The following is a 14,475-nucleotide window of genomic DNA, read 5'->3' on the forward strand; positions in this document are numbered from 1 at the left end:
ATTACTAGAGCAATGTCGGCCAACCTTTCTACAGATCAAACGGAAAGCATGGCAATCTGATAAAAGAGAAAAACAAGATTAGTTCCAAGTCGTGGTTAACTTTAATGTCCAAACTCGTCTAACTACCTTTAACTAAAATTTAACTATATACCATTCTCTCACGCGTGCATTCCCAAGCACACCCACAGACAGGATGCCAATCTAATGAAAGCAAAAACAAATTATACTCAACTTTTCCAGGCAAACTAACTAAGCTAACATTATTTGGCCTTGAAGTAGATCACCAGAAGTCGACCTCGGTTATTCCGAGTTTCTTTACATCCAGCAGATTCCTATGTTGGCCAACCTTTCAGCAGATCAAACTGTAAGCATGGCAATCTGATAAAAGAGAATAACAAGAGTAGTGCCAAGTCGTTTGTTTGTTTGTTTGTTTGCTTAACGCCCAACCGACCACGAAGGGCCATATCAGGGCGGTGCTGCTTTGACATATAACGTGCGCCACACACAAGACAGAAGTCGCAGCACAGGCTTCATGTCTCACCCAGTCACATTATTCTGACACCGGACCAACCAATCCTAGCACTAACCCCATAATGCCAGACGCCAGGCGGAGCAGCCACTAGATTGCCAATTTTAAAGTCTTAGGTATGACCCGGCCACGACCTCCCGATCACGGGGCGGACGCCTTACCACTAGGCCAACCGTGCCGGTAGTGCCAAGTCGTGTTTAACATTTAATATCCAAACACATCTAACTACCTTTCTAACTAAATACCATTCTTTCACGCGTGCATTCCCAAGCTATTACGCTGGCAATCTTTATTGACCGATGTTTTATACTCAAGGATGAAGATTTCAGGCTGACCCCTAGTCCACTGAAAATCTCTGGAATTCACTGTTCTCACGTGCAACTGGTCGCACCATTGTTCACGGGACACTGTCGGATTCGTGATTGTTCACAAAAAACGAGGCAGACGTTCACGACAAAAATGACCATCTCTTCTGTACGCTGGTCATCGTCTTAGCAGACATCACTAGACTAGCTGTTGATCGCAACAATAGAAAACCCATGCATTCTGGTCAGTGTCTGCAACAAAATATATAAGAACATGGCAATAAATACACAAATTATCAGATGGGAAACATTCACTGAAACGGGGTTACCACCAGATAAGAGCTTTTCATAGATCGCGGTAAATGAGACCTTTCTAATTCTGTAAAAACTTTGATAAGAAAATTGAAAGATTAAACATAATTTTCTAGAGGAAAAGGGTGTACATCATTCTAAGCATTGTCTCATTGGCACAAAGCAGACGACAGCAAATTCCTTGAGTCATCTAATTTTGGTTGCGCATGATATTTAATACTTCAAAAAGGCCATTTCCTTTTATTTGAACAGACCGAATGAAGGCGAAAATTGAAATTTCAAAGAACTGAAAAGAAGAGAAATGCACACAGCAATGAGTTTTGACAAAGACGGGACAAACCTTACAGTGCACGTGTCTCCATTTTTGCTGTGCTGGTTCACAAAGAAGCGCTCTTGGCTGAGAAAATTCTTACATGTTATGCGCTTAATAACGTCAAAAATGGCTAACATTTCATGGTATCAGTTGCAGAAATCTGATTGGTCAGTCACTTTTGATTTCCTTATTTGGTACAAGTTCGGCCAGGCGAAGGTTTGTTTTCCTTTTTACATTTAGTCAAGTTTTGACTAAATGTTTTAACATAGAGGGGAAATCGAGACGAGGGTCGTGGTGTATGTGTGTGTGTGTCTGTGTGTGTGTGTGTGTGTGTCTGTCTGTCTTTCTGTGTGTGTGTGTGTGTGTGTGTGTGTCTGTCTGTCTTTCTGTGTGTGTGTGTGTGTGTGTAGAGTGATTCAGACCAAACTACTGGACCGATCTTTATGAAATTTTACATGAGAGTTCCTGGGAATTATATCCCCGGACATTTTTTTCTTTTTTTCGATAAATACGTCATATCCGGATTTTTGTAAAAGTTGAGGCGGCACTGTCACACCCTCATTTTTCCAACAAATTGATTGAAATTTTGGCCAAGCAATCTTCGACAAAGGCCGGACTTCGGTATTGCATTTCAGCTTGGTGGCTTAAAAATTAATTGATGACTTTGGTCATTAAAAATCAGAAAATTGTAAAAAAAGATATATTTAATATAAAACGATCCAAATTTACGTTTATTTTATTCTTCATTATGTTCTGATTCCAAAAACATATAAATATGTTATATTTGGATTTAAAAACAAGCTCTGAAAATTAAAAATATAAAAATTATGATCAAAATTAAATTTCGAAATTGTCGGTTCCTGATTCCAAAAACATATAGATATGATATGTTTGGATTAAAAACACGCTCAGAAAGTTAAAACGAAGAGAGGTACAGAAAAGCGTGCTATCCTTCTCAGCGCAACGAATACCCCGCTCTTCTTGTCAATTTCACTGCCTTTGCCACGAGCGGTGGACTGACGATGCTACGAGTATACGGTCTTGCTGAAAAATTGCATTGCGTTCAGTTTCATTCTGTGAGTTCGACAGCTTGACTAAATGTTGTATTTTCGCCTTACGCGACTTGTTTTGTGTGTGTTAAAACTCAACAACATGTCAGATTTTTGCACGTAGTTTGCGTGCCATTTCCTTCACTGTTGTCACCTGCAGAAAATGTGAGTTCACAAAGGACACGCGTGTGCGTATGCCTTTCTCGTTTTGCTATTTCATTGTAATCTTCACTACTTCAAAGACAAGCACACACACACACACACACACACACACACACACGCAGACACACATACACAAATACAGAATACCCATAAACTGTCACACACATACACACACACACGCGCGTGCACTTGCACACACACACACACACACACACACACACAGTAACACCACACACACACACAGTGACACACACACAGTAACACACACACACACACACACACACACACACACACACACACATCGCCTATAGAATAATCTTAGTTCAACACCCAATGGAGCTTTTTATGTTCACAAATTCCCACCTTTGTCGACCGAATCCGTTCTGTACGGACAAGCAGAAGGACAACACCCCTTTACTGTCGCCACGGAAAGCACCACGATCAGCTGCCACTGAGTGGGGTGTGAAAGGAGTAGATAGAATAAATTATAATTATTTGGCCGGAGTGGTAGCGACAGCCTTCACGTAACCAGTCTCAACTTGGCTTCTCTGTGAAAGTATAAGCACTGCTTTTTGTGTGTGGTAAGACGACATAGGTTTAGCCTATATAGATGTAAGCAGTGCAGTTCGACGACATAGGTGTTTGACACTGGACTGTGGTGTGGCGGTGAATCGTACCAGGCAGATTTCCTCCTTGCTGGTAGGTTTGCTCTTGTATGCTCTCTCTCTCTCTCTCTCTCTCTCTCTCTCTCTCTCTCTCTCACACCCTCTCCACCTGCCCCTGGCAACCAGCGAGCAGCATCAACTTCGAGCTCCCAAAACTTCATCATTTTTGCGTGTGTGTGGAACGCCAACATCGTCTAAAATGTGTGTACCAGTGGCTTTAGAGTCTGTGCTTCGAACCCTGACAGAAAAATGCCATCTTTCCACCTGGGACATTCATAGCAAAGGAGAATGTACAACACTCATTGTAAGGTGGAACAGTGACAGTGCAGCGGCCATTGAAACCCAGTCCGTGCAGCGTGGTGTGACCCGATACAGAAAACAAGTCGCGTAAGGCGAAATTACTACATTTAGTCAAGCTGTGGAACTCAAAGAATGAAACTGAACGCACTGCATTTTTTTCACAATGACCGTAGTCCGCCGCTTGTGCATAACAGAGTGAAACTGACGAGCCTGTTCAGCGGGGTAGTGGTTTCGCTGTGCTGCATAGCACGCTTTTCTGTACCTCTCTTCGTTTTAACTTTGTGAGCGTGTTTTTAATCCAAACATATCATATCTATATGTTTTTGGAATCAGGAACCGACAAGAAATAAGATGAAATTGTTTTTAAATCGATTTCGGAAATTTAATTTTGATCAGAATTTTTATATTTTTAATGTTCAGAGCTTGTTTTTAATCCAAATATAACATATTTATATGTTTTTGGAATCAGAAAATGACGAAGAATAAGATGAAATTGTTTTTGGATCGTTTAATAAAAAAAATAATTTTAATTACAAGTTTCCGATTTTTAATGACCAAACTCACTCATTAGTTTTTAAGCCACCAAGCTGAAATGCAATACCAAACCCCGGCCTTCGTCGAAGATTGCTTGTCCAAAATTTCCATCAATTTGATTGAAAAATGAGGGTGTGAAAGTGCCGCCTCAACTTTTACAAAAAGCCGGATATCATCAAAGGTATTTATCGAAGAAAAGAAAAAAATGTCCGGGGATATCATACCCAAGAACTCTCATGTCAAATTTCATAAAGATCGGTCCAGCAGTTTAGTCTGAATCGCTCTACACACACACACGCACAGACACACACACATACACACACACACACACAGACACACACACACACACACACACACACACACACACACACACACACACACACACACACACACATACACCACGACCCTCGTCTCGATTCCACCTCTATGTTAAAACATTTAGTCAAAATTTGACTAAATGTAAAAAGTCACCGAGTGAGCTCAGGCGTGACGCCCGCCGTGCAGCATCGAGACTTGAACAACAAACAGCACAACCACAGGCACAGGAATCTGCGTCTCACACTGAACTCCATCGAGGTACTGTGCAAGAAAATGACATTACCACAATTGACACGACCCAAGAATCCCGCGACATAGGTCTTTTCCAAAGCCCACCCCCACCATCCCTTTCGCAAATGCCCTCACCGGGATGCTTCCAGTCACCGGAGAAAGTGGACAGGGAGGAGGAGAAAATAAAGGGCCAAAGTGACGCTGAATGTACTGAAAGTTTACATGAGCATTTGAACGAAACGGAAAACGAGAACTTTGACGAGTTTTGTGATGCTTTTGACGCCCCTGATTCAGACAATGACAGTGTGCAACAGTTCTGGGATGATCAGGTTGCCGGGCTAGAGTTCTACTTGACAACATTCCCAGCCGAAGTTAGGAACGCTGTCATTTCGTCTGAAACTCTCCATGTTGTGAGAAACATTGTGGTTGACCAGAGATACGGAAAGAACTCACTACATGCTGTAACTGACTCGGCAGTGTTCGAGTACAACATGACTGAAAGGCAGGTGAAAGACTGGTGCCCCTTTGGACGGAAGGGCGAAAACCCGTTGGCCATATACGACGGCGTAAGAACTTGAGGTGGTCAAAAGCCGATCACCTGAGGTATGCCCATCATATCGATAGAATTGTGACAGGGGAGGCTACCGCTCCTTTCACAGCAGACTCTGCACCCGAGTTGTTGGCCTTTAAGTCAACACCCGTGGTTTGTGAGATTCTGTTTGTGATGGGGTCTGGTGGTTTCCGATTGTCTGTATGTTCATGGAAACCTTCGGGTTTGCATAACAGTTTTTATAGGGCTAAGAAATTAGCCCTAACATTTTCAATCCTGTTTGATTGCACTTCGCTTCCCGAGGTGATCGTAGTGTTTCGGCACTCGGTTACATCTGGCGCTTGCGAGCAGGGATGGGACTCGGCATGATATGTTCAGATAATGGCATAATATGACCACTGAACATTTTCTTGCTGTTCCCATTCTGCGAACTTGGGATGGACAGTGGTCCCCCGGTTCGGAACTTCGGGACGAAGTTCATTTCAAACGGGGGCGATTGTGACAGGGGAGGCTACCGCTCCTTTCACAGCAGACTCTGCACCCGAGTTGTTGGCCCGTGGTTTGAGATTCTGTTTGTGATGGGGTCTGGTGGTTTCCGATTGTCTGTATGTTCATGGAAACCTTCGGGTTTGCATAACAGTTTTTATAGGGCTCAGAAATTAGCCCTAACATTTTCAATCCTGTTTGATTGCACTTCGCTTCCCGAGGTGATCGTAGTGTTTCGGCACTCGGTTACAGAATGAAGGATCATAATTGTGCCTGTTGTCAAGTAATCAAACAAGTAGGCCAGAGTGACAACCCTGACGCTGTCGCCCGTGACTCCTGACCGGGAATGCAGGGACAGTGCCGCATTGCACTTGCCGCTGACTTCTGAACGCACGTGGAAGACGTGTTATGTACAAACTCTGTGACTTGATGGGCATACAGACACTAAGTTGCGAGTTCGACCCTGGGTCAGGGCGTTAGCAATTTTCTCCCCCCTTTCCTAACCTAGGTGGTGGGTTCAAGTGCTAGTCTTTCGGATGAGACGAAAAACCGAGGTCCCTTCGTGTACACTACATTGGGGTGTGCACGTTAAAGATCCCACGATTGACAAAAGGGTCTTTCTTGGCAAAATTGGTTAGGCATAAATTTAAAAAAATGTCCACCCGTGTGACTTGGAATAATAGGCCGTGAAAAGTAGGATATGCGCCGAAATGGCTGCGATCTGCTGGTCGATGTGAATGCGTGATGTATTGTGTAAAAAAAATTCCATCTCACACGGCATAAATAGATCCCTGCGCCTTGAGTCCGAGTCTGGAGATACGCGCGCGATATAAGACTTCATATAACATAACTAAGACTGTTTACCAAGTCGCATTCGATTCGCGCATGATAACAACGGCAGAAATACAAACTGTAAACAGACCAAGTGTTGGACTGAAGAAATAACATGGTTATCCATGATATTATCCAATGTACATATCGCGATCGTTTCGAACCCCCCCCCCCCCCCCCCCAATCTGTGTACGGGCCGATGGCTTCACAGTAAACCATTTCTGAGTTATGAGTTCTCTCTCACACACACACACACACTCCCTCACTCCCTCAGTGAATAATATCAGTCGCTGCTTTGCACTTTTCATGAGCTAATGTTGTCGGTCACCGTCCGTCAGCGGTTTCGTCTGTAAATGTCAAGTAGCCGCGGTGCAGTTAACCTCGACGGAGTGGGTGAGTGCGTGAGAGCGTGCATGTATCTGTGTGTGTGTGTGATCCATCATTATTATTATTGATTGCTGCAACAAAAGTTGGAAGGGTTGATTGCACTAGGTCAGACTAGTAGCAATTATGTTGACTAACCCTTCCTGATGGGCTTGTAAGTCCAGTTTCTCGAAACAGAATGAAGGAAGAATATCTATGTTATAATACGTAGCATACGTATCTTCCTCGTACTGTACGGCAGCCCGCTTTTCCCAGGATGAAAGCCGTATTCTCTCAAATGTCAGGGGAACTCTCACTTACTGGTGATGTCTACACAACGCTTATTTCTTTTTGTTTCTTCGATCTTGTCTTTACTTTATCACTTTGCCTCACTTGGTTATCCTTTATGTAGTGTGATTGGCACTTGGGTTTCCTTGTTCTAGGCGTCCCCGAGGACGCCTAGTAATTGGGATCAGGTAAGCGTTGCCTGTGGACAGGATAACTCTGCGGTTGCCTATGGGACACTGCCACATTTACGTCTTGAGTTACTACCCTTACTACTATGAAATCGAAACTTCGTCGATAGAGACATCACCTAGGCCAGGGGTGTTCTCTATCGACGGAGTTTCGGGCTGTTGTGCGTGCATAGTACCCGCGTCGGACACCGAGCCGTCTTGGAGCCTCTACTTTTGTTTGTTTGTTGAGACATCGCCTGCAAAAACTCCAGATACATTATTGTGTGATTCTAGGCGTCCCCGAATTGTTGTTGTTGTTGCCATAGTTTACGTTTAGAGCTACTGCCCATACGCCGAGGCCATGCAAAGGATTCTTTTAAGGCCAGGGGCTACACACGTCTGAAGTCAAAAATCGTGTTGTGTGTTCAAGTGGTCAGTTTTGAGATTTTGACATATTTATACCAAATAATCCTTTCTAATTCAGGTTCAACCGATGTTTTTCACATAAAACACTTATTTTATGCAAAATAAAGGTGTTTCAAAACCAACTGTGTCAAGAATTTATTTTCATTGTGTGTTGAAATGCCAAAAATGCATTTGTTTGACTGTTAGTTACGCCAAATTCTCCCAACCCCGTTCCGACATGACACATACCGTTGGAGAGCTTGTGATTGGCCTAGATCGGTCACGTGACCAACTTTCACCTCGCTACGCAAACTTCCGGCATTTTGGAAATTGGTCATTGCTGTCCGAAGTTCATCGAAAATATCGGAAAACATGGATACAAACGCTCAAGATTTGCAAGATTTAGTGCCAGACAGGACTCCGCTTGGTCGGGGAAAACGTTCACGCAAGCAGCAGTGCAAAGAAGCAGCCAAGGCTCGCTGGCAAGCGAAAAATGCTGACAAGAACACGATCGGCGAATACCATTTTTGCAAGTGGAGATGCTGATATCTCGAACGATCTGCTTGCTGATGACAACAATGGAATTGTACCAGCTGAACAACCGTGTACTGCCAGACGAAAACTGGATGTTATGAAAGACTACGTTGCTGCAGCTGACGAAACGGACAGTGACAAAGAGCGGTGCTTCATTGAGTTGAAAACTTTGAAGTCTCTGTTTTGGGCGGTCGCTTGTGGCGAGTGTGGTTTGAACCCTGTCGGGGTGCTTTGGAGTTTGGTGACAAGATGGGATATTCAAGAGAAATAAGACTGGCTTGTGAGGTATGTAAACTCATTTTATAATTACTATTTTTTTTGTATTGTGTTATTTTGCCTTGTTAGTTATTACCAGCTCTCCCAAACTGAGTCTCTCTCTCTTGGAATTTTTGTGATTGAGTTTCAGTTGTCACTGTCAGTGTGGGGGAAAAACTACATAATCTGAAAGCTGTAAGCCCTGATGATAATAGTATTACAAAGGAAATATATTAGTGATTATTATCAGTGCTCTTTTTCTCTCCCACTCTCTCTTTCTCTCTCTCAAACTCTCTCTTGCTCTCTAGCTTTTTTGTTGTTTGTTACTAATCTTTTTTGTTGTTTTTGTATTTACCAGGATTGCACCTTCACAAAGCAGCAGTATTCATGTAGCCGACTTGATGGGAGCAACAACATCACTATGGGGTTTGACGTCAACAACTCCATTGTCATGTGCTTCAACAACGAGTTAGGATGTGGCGAGGCAGCTCTTCGGAAGTTCTCTGCCATCATGTCGATTCCAGGATTGTCGCACAACACCTATCGGCGTATCTCCAAGAAGGTGGGTGGTGCACACAGAGAGGTGACTGCAAATGTCTTGCAGGCAGCTGTTCAAGCTGTGCATGATGCCAATGCACATGGCGACCCGGACTTTGACAACGGTGACAACAGTGACGAAGGTGGTGACGCAGAGTGTGCAGCTAATGATGGTGACAGCAGCGACTCTGCAAATGTTGACAGTGACGACGACAGTAGTCATAGTGGCTCTACTGCTAGCACAGCAAGAAGAGACAGTGATGATGAAGGTGAGGGTCGGCATTGATGGTTACATCGGTCACGAACATTTGCCAACAACTGTTGTTGGACATGCTGTTGAAATAGAATATTTTTTCGACATGATTAATGGACACACTAACCCCGCTTACTTGCCTGCTAATGTTGTCAGTGACCAAGGCTTTCATTTGACTAATCTAGAAGAGGGATTGCATCAGGCTTTTGCTGTGTCAAACTACATCCTTGCAACATTTCAGGAATCGACCATTGCCATTCACGGTAACCTGGATACAGGATAGTCAGTGTTTTTATTTGTTTGATTCCCATGAAAGAAACAGAAATGGCGATCATTCTTCAGGTGGTGCTGCTGTTTTGATGTCATTTGATTCTTTTGCAGATTTGACTGTTTTTCTAGAAACACATTATCAATGCTTTTACCAATTAACACCTGTTCATTTTTCTCCAAGTTCTATCCAAACTTCTGCTACTGCTAGTCAGTGTGGACAGAACAAGCTTGGTTCATTCAAACCAGGTCATTCCAGTATGCCAACAGATTTTTGTACTCCAAATCCAGTCAGTACTGCTAGTACTATTAGTGACACTGACAGAGATCAAAAAGAAAAAACAAATCAGCGCAAATGTACCACTTCATCTAAGACTCCTTTGAACATGAAAGGGAAATGTGCCACTGACAGTGACAATGTTGGGATTGAATTGAACCCACAACAGCCTAATTCTTTGTCAGACATTTTTGTTGAACAGGAAAGTATGTCTGTGTTTAACAATGGGCGGAACATGGAAGAAGCTTTTCTACATGCAAATAGTACTTACACTGAATTGAACATACAGGATGTTTGTGAACTTGAACAAAGTTATTTTCCTGGCTTGAGTATGGAGGACATTTCGGAACATATCTCACTTGAACACGCTTATTTCCCTGAGTCACGCACCAGTCATTCATGTGGAAATGTTTCTATGATTCACACAGCAAACTCTCGTGTTCAGCTGACACTGAAGTTGCCAGTGCAGCGTGCGGATCTTTTCTTTTGTCGGGAATTCCCGAACTGTTTGCGGTATGTGCCGTTTGGGTATTTATAACCGTCTCGGTGCAGCGCACTGATCTAAAAATAGTGGATTATTTTTAGAATAGATCAGTGCATGCTACAGGAGTACGGGAGACAACTCCAGCGGCTCTGAAGTTGTTCATGTTGGTTTCTTTTTTGTGGTTTCTTTGAAACAAAACAAATACAACATTATACGCACACTGTGTTGATGTATTTACTATATTATGTGTGTGTTCTACAGCGCGCGCGCATGGGTGTGTGTGTGTGCGTGTGTGTGTGGGCGCATGACTTTGGAACAATTCCATGGAATGTTATAAGCTGTTTGGCGCAAATTCATAATGTCCTATGAAACTTTCTGAAAGCGGTCAAATGTCCTATTGATGCTGAAGAACTCAGGACATTTGTCCTATAGGTATGAATTTGTAGCAACATCCCTGTGCTATTGAAGCAACTGTAAATGTTTCATCAAGACTGCCTGTCCATGATTTCATCAATGTTGAACACTCTTTTTCACAGAAAGACAGACGAAAGCGACGCCGTGTTTCCAAAACTAAAACTACAAATGTTTCTCTTGACAGTGCCAACTCGCATGTCCATGATTTCATCAATGTTGAACACTGGTATTTTTCACAGAAATGGATGGCGCAGACTAACATGAACATGTGCTAGAAAAATAATGTAAAATGTTTAAATATAATCTAATGTCAGTTGTGGGCAAACACTTAACCAAAGTTAAAACGTGACCTCAAAAATGGGGTAATATGCAAAAACTTAAAAAATATATCAATATGTGATGTCATGTTAAAGCTGTCTGCAAGCAGATTTCTACACCTTCTCGTGTCATGGCCTATCCGATTCCTTATATCTCAAAGTGTCTTCCACTTAATTTTCAGCCCCCTAGAGCAAGTCATTTGGCTGCAATCAAAGGAAACAACAAAAGCAACAAAAAAGTTTTTATTTTACTGCGTTTTAGTGAAACATGCAGCCAATAAACACATATTCACTTGCAAAATTACACAACAAACTGTATCAATACATGTTTGTCACATTGCATTCCAAAAAAATTATCTACGATACCAATCCTAGAAAATAAACTGTACTTACATGTATGCGCGTCTATCTAACCGCACCTGGGATAACTGCAGTGAGTCGTCAAAAATAGTGTTTTTTCTGTGCGTTTATTGCAAATAATGCAATAACAGCACACACATTTGCTTGCAGAATTAAACGACAAATTTCACTGATAGTGATACATGTTAGTCATTTTGCATCCAAAAAGAATGATCTACGACTCCAAACTTTGAAATATAAACTGCACTTATATTAAAATATTCTGTCAACACGTACTTCAGTTTAAGGCCTAAGTACTTAAGCATTTAGGGTCGAATTTACTTCCGCTATATTCGAAAGGGTGTGCTTGCCAGCTTCTTTAATGCAAAAAATTGAAAATATTATTCATGACGTTGCATTAAAAAAAAAAAAAAGCTTTCAGATCTTAGAATGTCACTTCATGTTTAGACAAAAACTTCAAATTGTTAAAACATGTCATTTTGGTAAAAACTTAAAAAATACTGAAATTTCATGTTGCAAATGCCTTAGTGGGCAAAAACTAAAAAAATGTTAAGGTGTGACTTTATTTAGGCACATTTCAACTCGCTTCTCATCAAGGATAGCAAAAATGTGATTCAAAAATTTTCTTATTTGTATATTACACTATTTTTTTCCGATCAAATTAATTATTACAAAAATAGTCTAAAGTGACAAACTATGAAAATCATGCATTTAAAAAAAACCAAAGCTTTTAGAGCTTTCTGATGTCGCTGTAACACTTAAAGCTGCCAGCAAGCAGATTTCTACACCTTCTCGTATGATGGCCTATCCAATTCCTCAAGTGTCTTCCACTTTATTTTCAGCCCCGTAGAGCAAGTCGTTTGGCTGCAATCAAAGCAAACAACAAAAGCAACGAAAAAGTGTTTATTTTACAACGTTTTTGTCAAACATGCAGCCAATAAACAAATATTCACTTGCAAAATTATACAACAAACTGTATCAATACCTGTTTTTCACATTGCATTCGAAAAAAATTATCTACGATACCAAACCTAGAAAATAAACTGTACTTACATGTATGAGCGTCTATCTAACCGCACGTGGGATAACTCTGCAGCAGAGCGTATATTGCACGCTCTGCTCCGCAGTGAGTCGTCGAAAATAGTGTTTTTTTCTGTGCGTTTTTTGCAAATAATGCAATAACAGCACACACATTTGCTTGCAGAATTAAACAACAAATTTCACTGATAGTGATACATGTTAGTCATTTTGCATCCAAAAAGAATGATCTACGACTCCAAACTTTGAAATATAAACTGCACTTATATTAAAATATTCTGTCAACACGTACTTCAGTTTAAGGCCTAAGTACTTAAGGCTGGAGTTCACACCTGAGGCCATATTTCAAAGTGGTTAGGCAGTTTTAAAGGTTTGTTTTTATGTTAGTTCAGTGTTTTGTTTATCAGGAAAAAACAAAATGAATAGAGCTTGTCGCGCAAAATTTTGAGATAGCGACTGAAGTTTGAGCATAGGTATGAGATTTTTTCACGCAAACCCTACTGAAGAAATTGTGATATTGTATTGTGAATATGTTAACAAAAAAACAATCGGATGATCAGAAACTGAAGAAGAGAAATAGGGAAGCAAAATAGAACATCAAACATAGTGATTTTACAGGTGAATTTGGAAAAAAAACCCTTATGTATCCATTTTTGAAGCCCAATTTGAAGCATGGAACACAGTCAAACATAAATTAAAAGTGTTAAAGTGGTTACAGTGTTCAGAAATAGTGTTAAATAACAAGTTGAGTTATCCCTCTTCACAAATTTTAAGAGAAATACACCTCTTGTCGCGCAAAATTTTGAACTGTGATGCTTTTACTACCCCCACCCCCTACTCATTTTTTCAGAAAAGAGTGCATATTATCTTCCAAATAGACAAGCAAGGTAGTCAGATGATCAAAACTTCAGAACAAAAATAGGGAAGCAAAATAGAACATGCAACATAGTGATTTAACTGGTGAATTCAGAAAAAAACAACACTTTATTTACTCATTTTATTAGCTGAATTTAAAGCTTGGAAGACAGAAATAGATAAATTAAAAGTGCAAAACTGGTTACAGTGTTCAGAAATAGTGTTAAATAACAAGTTGAGTTATCCCTCTTCACAAATTTTAAAAGAAACGCACCTCTTGTCGCGCAAAATCTTGAACTGTGATGCTTTTACTACCCCTACCCCCTACCCATTCTTCAGAAAAGAGTGCATATTATCTTCCAAATAGAAAGGCAAGGTAATCAGATGATCAAAAACTTCAGAACAGAAATAGGGAAGCAAAAAAGAACACCCAACAGAGTGATTTAGCTGTTGAATTCAGAAAAAAAACCACTTGTTTACTCATTTTATAAGCTGAATTTAAAGCTTGGATGACAGAAAAAAATAAATTAAAAGTGCTAAAGTGGTTACAGTGTTCAGAAATAGTGTTAGATACCAAGTTGAGTTATCCCTCTTCATCACAGTTAAAAGAAACGCACCTCTTGTCGCGCAAAATCTTGAACTGTGATGCTTTTACTACCCCTACCCCCTACCCATTCTTCAGAAAAGAGTGCATATTATCTTCCAAATAGAAAGGCAAGGTAATCAGATGATCAAAAACTTCAGAACAGAAATAGGGAAGCAAAAAAGAACACCCAACAGAGTTATTTAACTGTTGAATTCAGAAAAAACACACTTGTTTACTCATTTTGTAAGCTGAATTCAAAACTTGGATGACAGAAAAAAATAAATTAAAAGTGCTAAAGTGGTTACAGTGTTCAGAAATAGTGTTAGATACCAAGTTCAGTTATTCCCCTTGATCACAGTTAAAAGAAACACACCTCTTGTCACGCACAATCTTGAACTGTGATGCTTTTACTTCCCCCACCCCCTACCCATTTTTCAGAAAAGAGTGCATATTGTCTTCCAAATAGAAAAGCAAGGTAGTCAGATGATCA

The 14,475-nt window shown here is 40.9% G+C and overlaps 1 protein-coding gene across 1 annotated transcript in view; it reads left to right on the top strand.

Annotated features, from left to right (window-relative positions):
* The first annotated feature begins 3,149 nt into the window (after window positions 1-3,149).
* LOC138962656 (hydroxylysine kinase-like) overlaps window positions 3,150-14,475 on the top strand; it is a 29,368-nt gene continuing 18,042 nt past the window's right edge. The window contains exon 1 of the mRNA XM_070334555.1: window positions 3,150-3,369. The gene's annotated coding sequence lies outside the window, so the exon portion shown is untranslated. The remainder of the gene's footprint in view (window positions 3,370-14,475) is intronic.

The sequence above is a fragment of the Littorina saxatilis genome, linkage group LG3 (genome assembly GCF_037325665.1).
Source record: "Littorina saxatilis isolate snail1 linkage group LG3, US_GU_Lsax_2.0, whole genome shotgun sequence".
Taxonomy (NCBI): Eukaryota; Metazoa; Mollusca; class Gastropoda; order Littorinimorpha; family Littorinidae; genus Littorina; species Littorina saxatilis.